This window comes from Protopterus annectens, chromosome 3.part1, assembly GCF_019279795.1.
Source record: "Protopterus annectens isolate FY-2018-M chromosome 3.part1, PAN1.0, whole genome shotgun sequence".
NCBI classification, from domain to species: domain Eukaryota; kingdom Metazoa; phylum Chordata; order Ceratodontiformes; family Protopteridae; genus Protopterus; species Protopterus annectens.
This window is the reverse complement of record NC_056732.1, coordinates 354,672,036-354,686,949: the sequence shown is the minus strand read 5'-3', so window position 1 is coordinate 354,686,949 and position 14,914 is coordinate 354,672,036. Positions and strand designations below refer to the sequence as shown.

Sequence of the window (14,914 nt, the reverse complement as noted above, 5' to 3'; positions counted from 1 at the left end):
GAGGGCATCGACCATATGGTGTTTGATGTTTTCAACCGTCGATCTTATACTATAGACCCCCATATATACAGCTTCAATGTACAACTCCCATATAGAAATGCTTTAACCTATTTAGTTATTGATTTATTTAAGTTATTTGGGCAGAATGTGCACACATTGCATATGAAACATCAAATCTTTAGAGTAAGAGCATTAAAAAAATGTTCACACACATATGCCTTCGGGAAACTTTGAAAAGTGGGGGTCCTTGAGGAAGAAGGTATGCCGCAATCATTCATGACAACAGCATGAATTTACTGCATGTGATGGAAAATATATTTCTTCTCTCTTTAACACTAGGAAGCTGCTACTAACAACTGTGATTTGCTAAGGGTCAAAACACTTTAAGTTTAGCAAAATAAGTCAACTGAGCTTAGGGGAGAACATTTAAAGTAAAAAGACTGCAACACAAGTAACAACTTAAAAAAAGGAAGAAGCAAAGGGTAAAAGGAAACATAGTCCAGATAAAATAACCTATGATAAATGATAATCATAAAAAGCTCAAGTGTCACCCAACATCAATACACTATCTGTTTAACATTTGCCCTAGCCAAATTACAATGTTCCGTATTCCTTGATCTGACACAACTCCCGTCAAGTTTTCCTTAATAAAATCAGTAACAAAATATAGTATGCGACACATAATCAAATCTGATACTAGAAATGTGAAACAATGAAACAATCCATACAGACAGATATAATATCAATAGAATAAAGAGCACTGTATATTATGAAATAAAACTTTACAACTTTAGTAGGCAGTGAGGTAGCTTATTTAACTTCAGTGGGTAGTGAGCTAGCTTATCTAATTTCACTGGGTAGTGAGCTAGCTTATCTAACTTCAATGGGTAGTGATTTAGCTTATCTAACTTCAGTGGGTAGTGATTTAGCTTATCTAACTTCAGTGGGTAGTGATTTAGCTTATTTAACTTTAGTGGGTAGTAAGCTAGCTTATCTAACTTCAGTGGGTAGTGATTTAGCTTATCTAACTTCAGTGGGTAGTGAAATAGCTTATTTTCTCCAATCTCCATGGATGCAGAGAACTTTTAAGAGCTGAATAGAGTAATATATCTCATAGTGTGTGGCGGTGAGGGGCACACATCACACAGTAAGACAGGCAAGGATTGGTGAGATGAAGTTTGGAAATCATCTCTGTTAAATACTTACAAAATGTAGAGGTTCATCAGAGTACAAAAAAATAAACAGTTGTTACAAACCTCAATCTAATATAGATCAAGTAAGGAATGATGGCATATGACGATAAAAGCTGAAGTCTAGTCCTTATGACATTTACTTAATAAACTTTGGCCACACTAATGCAAACTGGTGCAGGAAGTTAAAGCTGTGAGCTTTAATCAAGCTGCTTTTTGTAGTCCAGGGTACAGGTTTTGACTCCTTCCATCTCTGTTTGCCTACTGTATAACTCTGAGTAAGTCAGTCAACTGGATGCGCATTTGTCCTGGCTCATCCCTGAAAAGGGGTCACTGACTTCCAGTGGAATTAATGAATAAAAAAAAGACAATGCATCACCAGAGCATATTAATCACTAATTATATCAAGATGCAATTATAGCGTAGTTATACACATATTATACATATGTAAACTGCATGGCAATTGTGGTAAAGTTACAATGAAAAAGAAAAGGAACAGTTAAAATCTCTTGCCACAGGCCGTGTTAAATCATTCTTCTAGATGCAGTAAGGATCAGCAGGAGGTCAGCCAAGTATCAAGTTAAATGTGATAAAAAAAAAAAAAAAAAAAAACTCTTCTCTGGTGCTTGAATAAAGAATGATCAGATTTTACACTTTCCAGCCTGTTTTTTTTTTTTTTGTCACCCTCTTGAAAGATGTGTGCCTTAGAATGCTTATTCATTTGGACCGGGACAGGATTTGATAATAGGGTCTGCATGACAGTAAACAAACAAAATAAATGACTGCCTTCAGAAGTAGCAGAGTAAAGGGTATTTAATGGCTGGAGTTGTCATTAAGCAGCGTCAGCACAGAAGTCATGGAACATGGTACAAGAAGAAAGCAGTCCTAAACGTAGAAAATAAATGCTTGAAAGGAACTGCACATCAGCTTGGTGAGTTTCCTTTGGTAACAGCTGTCTGTCAGCAACAAACTGGTTCATGTTCTTCACTCCTATTAATCATTAATTTTGTACAGTGAGACAATTAATAAACAATCTGGGAGGTCAGAGTTAGTAAGTCCTGAAGGGATCTGGCACTAAAACAACAGTATCAGTTTTTAGTCAACATGCTGGATTACCATGGAGAAAAATAAAACAAGTAGAACAGAGGCTAAGAAGTTCTGTTCAAAAGCATAGTTCACAGCAGAAATATTTTGTCTGTAGCCCAGATGTATAGCTGTTCAATGAGAAGAGAAAGCCCTCCAGCTGAAAAGATGACACTTATTTTGCTCCATGGTGCTGAGAGCAACCTGCATACAGGAGGTCGGACTGTACTTGGCTGTACTTTTTTGGCACAATTAACTTCTTGGAAATGTGGTTGATCTATAGTCATCGAAGATAAAGGTATCCTCTTATCCCCATGATTGATGAATTGCAGCACAAATGTATTAGCTACCCTCAAAGTGTCCTTTCAGATCACATCCATTGAGTTTTGTAGCAATTTCTTCCTGTGTAATACAGGACAGCTTCATGCACCTAAGACATATCTATAAGTGAACACACAACTAACAGCACCAACTATTGCTACATATACAAAGGGCTCCCTATAGAAATGTCAGCAATTCAAATGCCAAGTGCTGACAGTTCATAAAAAGGGCTAAAACCCAGCAAAAGAGTGAATCTCAAAGATAGCTCTTCTCCCTTCAACTTCTTTTTTGCAGAGCAGCAAGCCCACCTGCACCCCGAACTTACATATACCAATTCTGAGATCACTGTAACTCGGAGAAAGGGAATATTCTGAGAAATGGTCATCTGGGACATAGTATATGTAAGTCTGTTTTTCATCCATTCAGCCTCCGTGTTTCAGGATTTGCTCTAGTGGATCCCAACTTTTCCAGTGGTTACCCATGCAAATTTTTTATTGCCCATGGTCCTTAAAACATACATGCTTCTTTGCTTGTACACCGAAGAGAAAAACTTGCCTGTGCAAGTATCAAGGAGACAAAACTGATTTACAAACCTATGGTCTCATTTTGCACCTCAGCCTCCAAGGCCTTGTTAGTGCCATGAAAGAACATATTTATAACTATGTAATTATGTCAATTAGCTGATCACTACCTAAATTATGGAAGAATACATTTTCATTGTGTGTGCTCAAAAAACAGAGAGGTAGGTGTACTAATAGTTTTCAAGTAAATTTTGGTGGCATGCATTGCTCTAGTAAGTTTTAATGACAAACACTGATGTAATTCTCTAAGTGATACAGTTAACAGAAAACATAAATTACTATGGTTGCTATATTGTAGAAAATGACTGCAGTGCAAGAACTCTGAGGATGCATTTTATACTGTCGAGTGGTCAGTAACTGAGAGAGTTCACCGGAAGAAGTGATACACAGATAACGTACGACTGTAAATCTGTATGGTATAAGACAGCATATAAACTGTTTATGCTCCTGTACTTGAAAAACATTGAGGTATTCCAAACAGAAATTATTAAGCCAAAACAGGGGCAAAGCAGGACATAAGCAGCAACTAGGTCCATGTGCTGAGCACCTGATAATATATTTCTCAAGTATTATTTAAAATCTTGATACTCAGTCTGAGCTCCACAAAACTGGACCCGGGAGGAGTAGGGAACATTTAACAATTACACCAGATGTGACCCTACTTGTATAAGGGGATCACACTGCAATGCCCCATGACCCTACTTGCATAAGAGATCATGCTGCACTATCCTGTGACTCTACTTGTATAAGGGATCATGCTGTACTACCCCATAACCTTAACTGTATAAGGGATCATGCTGTATTACCCCGTGACCCTATTTGTATAAGGGATCATGCTGTACTACCCCATGACCCTACTTGTATAAGGGATCATGCTGTACTACCCCATGACCCTACTTGTATAAGGCTTCACGCTGCACTACCCCATGACCCTACTTGTATAAGGGATCACGCTGTACTACCCCATGACCTTACTTGTATAAGGGTTCACGCTGTATTACCCCGTGACCCTATTTGTATAAGGGATCATGTTGTACTACCCCATGACCCTACTTTTAAAAGGGATCACACTGCACTACCCCATAGCAGATACTTGCACTGGTGCACTTCGGTGTTTTTAATGACAGGACTAAACTCATATCATGAGAGAGTGTCTCTACCTGAGCTCCAGCTTACAGCCACTTAGGGGTGACAAGAAGAAGAAAAATAAAGCATACCCTTACCAAAGTAATATTAAGCATAGTACTGATTAAGTCTCGGTGCAACAGTAGTATGGATCCCTTTGACATCCACTCAGGTAAGCAGGTGTCTCGTGGCAGTCATGGGGGAAAGGCTGCTGGTAAATAACACGAAGCAGGCAAGTGTCATTCATCAGCATCAGTGACACAGAATGACCCAGACAGGTGGCATTAAACAAGTAGAAGAATAACAAGGTAGATCCTGGTGCAAACGGAGAAAGGAAAACAATAAAGGAAGGAAGAAGGCATTTGGAGTAGAACGAAAAAACAGTAATTATACTGATAAGGTCAAAAATTCTACAAATGTTAAGTATGAAATCTGTCAACATAAAACAACCAGTGATTCCATTTTAAGATATCCAAATGAGTTTGAAGTTTTACTCAACACTCACACAGAAATAAATGTAATAGCTTTGCCAGTTCTGCAGTGAAGGTACTGAGCTTATACCCCTGAAAGCAAGCATAATGTTGTCTTTTCAGATGTCATCTGTCACAGGCTACTTTATTTGCGAAGCAAGGCTTTGGATTCTAAAACCAGGACACGCTTCTACATTCAAACCTTTATTTAAACAAAGAATGAAATAAAAAAAGCTTAAATAAGGAATTTCCCTGCTTAAAGAATAAATAAAAGAATTCTTGTTAAAGAATTCCTGTTGAAATTCCAAGCGGCAGGAAAATTATGATACTTGGAACAGCAAAAGTAAAAAAGTAGGAAAGATAACATCTACCACATCCAAAGGTGAGGTACGTCAAAGCCTTCTCTGGAGTCTGTGTTACGATAATGTTGGCTTCAGTAAACACATGAAACAGGGATTTAGGGGCAGCAGCCTACTTATACCAGTGGAGTGCAGGATAAGGTAAAGAGATTTAATGACACTACATTGAGTTTTGAGAGTCAGTGCATTTGCATGAAGTTTGCACAGTTTTCTCTAATTGCAGGCCTCATAGTTATGGCTCTTACATGTCTGACAGGGAACTCAAATTCCAGTTACATTGGTCCTATATATATGTGTGTGCGTGTGTGTGTGTGTGTGTGTGTGTGTGTGTGTGTGTGTGTGTGTGTGTGTGTGTGTGTGTGTGTGTGTACAGGCTGATTTTACAGATATGTTTTGCCATCCATGCTTATACTATAACCTTTTCTCATACTTATACTGTAACCTTTTCTCATACAGTTAAGTACAAAGAGATTCAGAAAAGGACTCCTGTATCCATTAAATGTTCTGTAATAACATAAAATGCCTGAAATGTAGCTCTAATCTATATTCTTTATTTAAGAGGAAAGTATGGTTTTAGTACTCATTAGAAATGTTAACTTTTAATTCAGTCACAGTTTCCATGTTTGTAAATAAATTCAATTCACCTTCTACATGTCTCATCTGGCTATAATGAAGATGCTTTTCAACTGACCCCCAGACACTTTCAGTATCCAGGAATGAAACCTTCAGAAACACACACACTTCACCCCATGTATTATCTCAAATGAAAAGCGCTGACTGTCAGTGCTCTAACACAAGGGCATATTGTAAAGACGGTACATTTTCATTCCCAGCATGAACAGACTTTGACTGTTACCTATCATTCATGGCGCTGCTTTACTTCTTTATACCATTATTAATTACTAAGGACATAGGACCGAAACTAGCGCATTAATTAATATAGTCTGCTCCCAGCCTTTTGTCTGTATTCGTGACATTGTAGTTATTTCCCTGAAACTGACTATGATATGATAATGCACACTGTAACCTTCAAAGCCAGATAAACTCCAAGACATTTAGATATTGTTTTTCTAGAAACTTGCCAAGTAGTTATTAAGAGGGGAAGAATTCAGAGATAACAAATAAAAGAAGGCAAGTAGGGTCTTAGAATATGGATACTTGCAAAGTGTTTCTGAAAATATTGTTCTATATAGTAGGAGAACTATTTCAATGCTTCCAAAACAGTGTGAAATGTAATCTCTGCCAACGAAGCCTACTTATATGTACCTCTGGATGACTTTGCAAAAATAAAATAAACTGATTACAAGGAACTACTAAAAGTACCACATTTGCAGTGTAAAAGAAATACTCATTTATTTAAATGCAAGGACAAAGCTTGATACATTAGATGGCTAGATAGGCGATAGATAGATAGATAGATAGATAGATAGATAGATAGACAGATAGGCAGACTTACTGATAGTTAATGGTGCCTGCCTCCTTAACTGAGCAAAGTAACACAACAAATTTGCTACCTGACAAGTTCATCTCAAATGTCACCCCCCCCACCCCACCCTCCACTCCCTCTATAAAAAAACCTACTAGAATATCTTCAACCCCATTATACATGGGGAGCAGGTCCTGGCTGTACATGCTAAGACCAAAAACACAGTCTCAATGGACCCAGACAATATCCTGTGATGCCTCCTAAATAGCTGGAAAGATCAACTGAGTTATGTTTCAACTATAACCTCAAAACAGGCTTTGTACCACAAGAATAGAGGACTGCAATGGTTGTCATACTTCCAAAACTATATAAACAAACACAAACAACTGTAAAAAAAGAAAAGAGAGCCGTACGTTCACAAGTAACTAGAAAACAAGACTTTTATTCCGCAAAACATCAGTATTAAGTGCTTTTCGTTAAGCTAGATAGAAAAACTTATTCAGATAAAAAACCTTGCTTAACTAATGTTTAAATATATTCAAGTGACTATACTGGTCATTAAAACACATTCATTATTCATTAGCAAGTCATTGAATTTAAACATACAGTACATTGTTTTAAAAAACAAGAGACTTATAAAGTCAGAGACTAGAACCAAAACTAAACAAGTCAGAAACTTAAAAAGTACTTGACATTCCCAACTGAAGATCTTGCTTCCTGTTGGATTTGTGGACTCGGGGTTGTGAATGTTTTCTTGATAGTTATTTTCCTGCCTTCCTTGAGCACGAGTGCCTGCACCTTCTTGTTGCTGGTTAATTTGTGGATTTATACTATTATTCTCCATATTTAACATACACATGCCGTTATGTTGTTGGTTTCCACTGTAGTTCATCGCTGCATGACTTTCTGAATGCATTTCCTGGTTGAGTCTGTGTCTTTGGGGGTTTGGTTGACCTCCTCTAATTGGATTCCAAATTTGTGATGGGGGCAGATCTGGGTATTATTATATACCCTGTGGTGACTTTCAAGAAAGGTAGGAATCTTAAAAATATTCTTGAATCAATTAGACCAATTCCTACTAGAAATCCAGGGATGCTGGGATGCGAAGCATGTAATCAATGTAAATACACTGAAACAGGATGTAGATTTAATGTGAGAGACAAGACCTATTGGTTACACCAAAGGTTTAACTGTAACTCTAAATATATAGTCTATTTAGCATCATGCCAATTGTGTCCAGCATTTTATGTCAGCAAAACCGACCGTAAGTTTAAAGAGAGAGTTTACGAACATATTTACAATATAGGAAAGAAAAAACTTGATAATGCACTAGCCAAACATTGCAGTGACTTTCCAGATCATAAGTCCAGACAGATATAAGAGGTGGACCAGTGCCCTTACTACTTGAAAGAGCAGAACTGTTATGGCAACTTAAACTAAACGCCTGTCAGTACCCAAGCTTGAATGAGTTCTAATGAGATAAAAGCTCATATATACACACATACAAACAAAAAAATGTTTTTTTAATTTTTTTAAACACATTTCCTTTCTACACACACACACACACACACACATATATATATATATATATATATATATATATATATATATATATATATATATATATTAGTATGGATTTAAATATCAAATAAATCTAAAAAAACAAATGAAAGAGAAAAAGATCTTCAGTTGGGAATGTCAAGCACTTTTTAAGTTTCTGACTTTTTTAGTTTTGGTTCTAGTTTCTGACTTTATGTCTCTTGTTTTTTTTAAAACAATGTACTGTATGTTTAAATTCAATAACTTGCTAATGAATAATGAATGTGTTTTAATGACCAATATAGTCACATGATGTATATTTAAACATTAGTTAAGTAAGGTTTTTTATCTGAAGAAATTTTGCTATCTAGCTTAATGAAAAGCGCTTCATCCTGACGTTTTGTGAAATAAAAGTCTTGTTTTCTAGTTACTTGTGAACGTACGGCTCTCTTTTCTTGTTTTTATGGTTATCATACTTCACAAGTGTGTACCATCAACTGACCTCATTAACCACAGACATATTAGTCTGACTAGTTTAATATGCAAAGCCATAGAATGAATTATCATGGAAATGATCAACAAAGACATAGGCAACCTTCAGACACTGGGCTCAACCCAGTTTGGCTTTGTCAAGGGAAGATCATGCCTATTAAACCTGGTGGACTTGTTTCAGAAGATCATCAAGGCAATAGATGAGGGGAAAGCTGTGCATATCACCTCCTTGGACCTGGCAAGGCATTTGATACAGTACCCCACTTGTGTTGACAAACTCACCAAACTGAGCATAAACCCCTATATAACTCACTGTATTGCCAGCTGGCTCACAGACAGGACCCAGGAAGTCAGGATTATTGATACCACCTCCAATAACAGACCTGTCACCAGCGGGGTACCTCAGGGTTCCATGCTAGGACCACTCCTATATGGCATCCACTTCTCAGAGGTAAAGCCTAATGTTAAGGGGCCTTTGGCTGACCATGTTCACAGGTGACTGCAAATTGGGAGCTACAACAGATTCTGTCCATGACACAAACATCTTACAAGAGGGCCTACCTCAGACAAATGTCTGGTGCCAAAGTCACAGAATAAAACTCAATGCCAAAAAATGCATTACAGTGCCTTTTGAGAAAACTGCCACCTAGCTTAATTACTCCATCAATCAGACACCCATAAGAGTTTTCCCAGTAGTCAGAGATCTGTGGACATATGTAAACAATAAGCTACACTTTAACCAACATGTGGCCAAGGTAGTAAAAAAATATTCTATGTCACCCAACTTATATTAAAGGCATGGCATCCAGGTGCAAGGAAATTTTAGTGCCACTTTATTCAGCCCCAATCAGACCCATCATTGAGTATAATACCCCTTTTGGCATTTACCTGATCAAACACATGCAACAGCTGGAAGTACCACAAAGGCTCCTTGCTAGGAGAATCCAGGTTATAAACACATTGTCCTATATGGATTGCTTAAAGCCCTATCTCTGTACTCTGTGCCCTACAGGTTACTGAAGGACAGTCTATGCCTGGAATACAAGGCATCCTCAGATCCAGCTCTGCTGGACCATTTGCACATCCAGAAAATGAACAGAATCACTAGACCCAAGGATTTAAAATTTTGCTTGTGACATAAATAACACATGTTGCCAAGACAAATATGTGTCTCAGGATCTCCATGCTCTGAAACAGGCTTCCCATCCATGTGAAGCAGAGTCCATCCCAAACACTATTTAAGTGTAGCCTTGACCAGTGGATGGAAAATCATAAATTCACCCTGAGTCTGGACCCCATGTCTCTGATAGACAGCAGCAGACAGTAATGTCCAATCTAGCATACCCCCCACATAACCTGTAGAAACTTCCAAACATATCCCCTCCTAATAAATGCCCATGAGACATAGTGAGACAATTGGGTTGGATTGAACAGCTAGGCTTATAAAGGCTCTGGTGATAAATAGCCTAGGATATAACTATGAACCTATAATATAAGAACTTCAGAAAATAAACTTCTGACAACTTTACAAAATATATAATTTTTGTGAGTTAGCCAATCTTTGATACAACTTTTTACTGACTGGATCTCATTTGATATTTTGTTCTTTGGACATGATTAATTTACGCACTTTTGTACTGACCATAACACCAGGACATAGTAACTACTGTACTCATCTGTTCATTATGAATTTAAATTTGAATGAGGAAAAATCAAGACAGTAAAAAAATACATACGTATTTTAAAATGTTTCATTTTTGATTGTTAAAAATTACAGCAGTAAAATTAACAAGAATGTTAACCTGGTACAGTATTGTAGCAGCTGGGCTTCTGGCCCACCTTACAGCAGATCAGCTTTATAAAAGGCTCATAATATGGGTTAATGGTCACAGACTATAAACATACCTCTGAACCTTCAGATACTGAAAATAGGAACAAAGGCCCATTGAAAAATAGGAACATCCAGCTAAAAATATGGACATCTAATTAGCATAAAACTGAATACCAAATAGCACATGACTCTTCCCAGAGTTCCCACTCCCAGAAGAAATGTGGGATGCTATTCAGAAATACAAGTTTAAAAAACAGAGTGACAAAACGACAGAAAGATATAAGCACATTTTCAGCAAGATAGTGTAAAATCTATAGACTTTGACTGTATCACAAAATTTTACCACAATGTCATTTTTGCTTCAGAAAAGGGATACTGTAAGATGTGTGTCCTCTTTCTTTAAGTTATCACTGACACTAGTTTGCTTGTCATGTATTGTGGTTCTCTGTGTCCTAGACAGATTCAAAATTCACATACAATAAGGGGGGGTTCAGAAAATTGTAGGAAGTGGTAAAGTAAGACTGAAAATGAAGACTACGTCCAAAACAAGGGACAGTGTAAATCTATCCTGAAAATAGGAACATTTCCTTCAAAACAGGGACAGTTGAAAGGTCTGACTGTAAATACAATATACTCTTCTGAGTGAGTTGGGGTAGAGAGGCATGCATATGCAAGTCTTTCTGTCCCAGACATATGCTAAAAGCAATATAATTACCAAACAAGGGAAAATAAGAGTCAAAAGCTTGCACAACTATAGGAGAGCCATGAAATGTATGAAATCACATTCTTCTTAGAAAGTAAGGGGCCGGGCTGGTAGATCAGCTGCAGCTTATGCTGCTCATATAGTGGTTGCTTATCCAGTTTAGTTCTCATTTGGGGTGTCAGATTCCATACATCATCCCTGTGTCTGTATGGATTTTCATTGGGTACTTCTGTATCCTCCTATATCCCCAAAACATGCCATACATGAAGTGGTGGTCTAGCAACTGTCTGTCATCTTCCCGGGACAGACTGCCAGCCTATCCAGAAGACGTTTCTCTGCCCTGTATACACTGAATGCCAGGATAAGCTCTAGTGCCCCCATAACCAGACTGTTTTAAGTGGGGTAATCAAAGAATGAATGAAAAGTGGGGCAACTCAACAAGGTATAGGCAAGGTTATCAGTAAAACACTTGATGAGAAAGCATCAGACAGCTAATAATCGAAGGAGATACTAGGGATGTGAAATACATATAGATTGTGATAAGTAGTCATTGAAGAGAAAAGCAAAAGAGAAAAATAAAGCTATAATACATATACATAGACACAGATACATAGATCTAGATAAATATCTATATATACCTAGATCTATCGATATATGTGTGTGTGTGTGTGTGTGTGTGTGTATATATATATATATATATATATATATATATATATATATATATATATATATATATATATATATATATATGGGTCTACTTCAGAAGATCGACAGACCATTTGATCGAAACTCATTTGGTCGACAGCTCATTTGGTTGACAACCAGTATTCAAGGCACTTAACAGGGATTTGCCCCCCTCCCCAATGTTGTGCAACCCTGGAGTTGTTATATATAGTTAGGGGGTGGGGAAGCACAGCCCCCCATAATGGGGGATGTGGAGGACGAAGCCCCCCTACTTATTTCATTTAAAATGTGTAGTTTTTCTTGTATTTTCATGCTTTTAAATGACACTCCCCCTAACTATATATATCAACTCCAGGGTCGTACAACATTGGGGGGGGCAAATCCCTGTTAAGTGCCTTGAATACTGGTTGTTGACCAAATGAGCCGTCGATCAAATGGTCTGTCGATCTTCTGAAGTAGACCCATATATATATATATATATATATATATATATATATATATATATATATATATAAAACAGTACACTTGGCGTAACAGTCAATCATAAGAATCTCATTTGATAGAAGAAATGAGTAGAAAGCACACTGATAAAAGATTCCTCAGGTAGAATTATATTTAGTTACATTGCATGTACTGGTTGTATTTTCAGGCTGAATTCTGAAAAGTGGTAGTTGATTTTTTTCAGAACACAAATGTTGTTCCTGATATTTTCTTCTCTATGTTTTGTAAAGTTAGTGATATTCTTGTCAGTTTGCAAGAGATATAGTCAGTAAACAGTGACATTGTATGTGACTTTGATCATTGTTTTCTGTGGGAGATCACTGAGAAGTGTGTGTGTGTGTGTGTGTGTGTGTGTGTGTGTGTGTGTGTGTGTGTGTGTGTGTGTGTGTGTGTGTGTGTGTGTGTGTGTGTGTGTTACCAGTGAATATTTATATACATACATATACATATGTGTGTGTGTATATATATATATATATATTTTTTGGGGGGGGTTGTCCCCCACAATAGGAGGGTGCAGGGCACAACCCCCCCCCACAAAAGCACTTACAGTTTTATTTTTCTCCCTTATATGTTTTGAGATTTGTACATTTTATTTTGTATCTGACTCAATACATGAAAGATGCCTCCTTAAATAAACTGTTATTTAAAAGAAAACAGATCCCACTGAAACACAATTTAAATAATATTTTACCTGGGGATATATAAGTCTTCATCCCTCTGTATGACAGACAGTGTGCCTACCTTTCTGCAACTTATATTAACAAATACAAGGTTACAGCATCTAAGGGAAGACAATGTTATGACTATCTGTCATTCCCAGAGAGAAAACTCTGCTGTCAGTAAAAGTCAGTTTGACGGTTGTGCCCAAAAATGTTGCAAACCAGGATCCTGAGAATCCCTGCTTGAGACACTGTCCATCCAGCATACATGGTACCATAGAGACAGCCATTTCCTACTTTTTAGGCAAAAACTCACGATCTTCATATAATCTTCTACTAGTCTTCTCCTGGAAGTTGTAAGCATTCCCCACAATTATCTACCTCTGCAGCATTTAGTCAAACACACCTTCCTTTCAGAATGCACTGTCTGCCACATGCTTTAACATCATAACACAAATGTCCAAACAGAATCTCAGAGCCCTTCATGTCTAAAATCCACTGAAATGCTTTAAACACTACTTAATTTATACCAGCATGCCATCTGCCTGTATCGCTTGGTGGTCATATGATGTCATTTTCAAATCACAGACTGTAGCACTTACTGCATCCTCATCCCATTACCTTTAATTTGTGCACCCTTCTTTCTTCTTTGTTACCTCTTTTGTTTGTTGCACTTTCAGTGTTTGTCCTTCTTTTCATGAGCATCATTGGATTCCCATTTACATTCTTTCATTTGATATTGTGTCAGTGTATGTGTCTGTGTTTTGTGTGTGCGTCAATGTCACAGAATCACCTGGTTAAGTATCCTGATGGTGAAGCAATATAGCAATAACCCACGCCTGGGTGTGGGTAATGCTGGATTTACCCATGGTTGGTGTGATTTGGTCATGAGGGTGAAGCTCGAGTGGCCAAACAAAGCCAACCGTGGGTAAATCCAGCATTACCCACACCCAGAAGTGGTTATTATTATACAATGACATTATTTAAGAAAAAAAAATAATTACTTTTCTTAAATAATGGCATTGTATAATGCCTCCTTGCTGCCCTTCCGCAGCTGTCTGGTATTCTGCGGCAGTTCTGATGTACTGCGCATGCGTATGCCTACGCAGTACATCAGAACTGTGGGCAAAAGCAACAGAGAAAGCAAGATCTCCATTGCTTTTTACAGACTGTTTTGCTATGTTAAATGGGCTTAACATAGTGAGACAGCTTTAAAAAAAGCAACCGTTGCTTTTTTTAAAGCTGTCTCGCTATATTAAACCCATTTAACATAGCAAGACAGTTTTGAAAAAAGCAACGGAGAAAGCAAGATCTCCGTTGCTTTTTACAAACTGTCTCGCTATGTTAAACTCATTTAACATAGCGAGACAGCTTTAAAAAAAGCAACGGAGAATCTCTGTTGCTTTTTTTAAAGCTGTCTCCCTATGTTAAACTCGTTTAACATAGCGAGACAGTGTGAAGCAACGGAGATCTTGCGTTGTCTGTTGCTGTAAAAAAAGAGTTATAGTAATGGAAAAAGGCCGGGCGACCGGACCTTTTGCCATTACTATAACTCTGATTTACAACGTGCACGCTGACCAATCAGCGTGCACATTTTTGAATATTAATGGGGGGTTGTTGTGTAATAATAATAATTCCACTTTTTAATTAAGTTTACTTACAGTGTCCAGATGGTAAGGAGTCACAGTACTATGTATCTTGCATCCCTGTGTGTCTGTGTCTGTGTGTTTGGGTGTATTCCAGCTTCTGCTTTTTCTGTTCATTGTTTTGATTTGCTATGGTCCTTTGTATTTCCCTCATGCCAAATTTCATTAACACCTAAGGGGTATAGAATATCACACCTCTAGCAGCCTACACACAACTTGCATTCAAGAGCATTTTCTGAAAAGTAAACTTAAAAAGCATAAATTAAACAAAAGTAAATATTTTGTGAACAATAAAAGATATCAA

General features: G+C 37.4%; 1 protein-coding gene across 2 annotated transcripts in view; it reads right to left on the bottom strand.

The window, feature by feature from the left end:
* CREB5 (cAMP responsive element binding protein 5) overlaps window positions 1-14,914 on the bottom strand; it is a 1,721,100-nt gene that overhangs the window by 1,459,722 nt on the left and 246,464 nt on the right. The gene's annotated exons all lie outside the window — the stretch shown is intronic.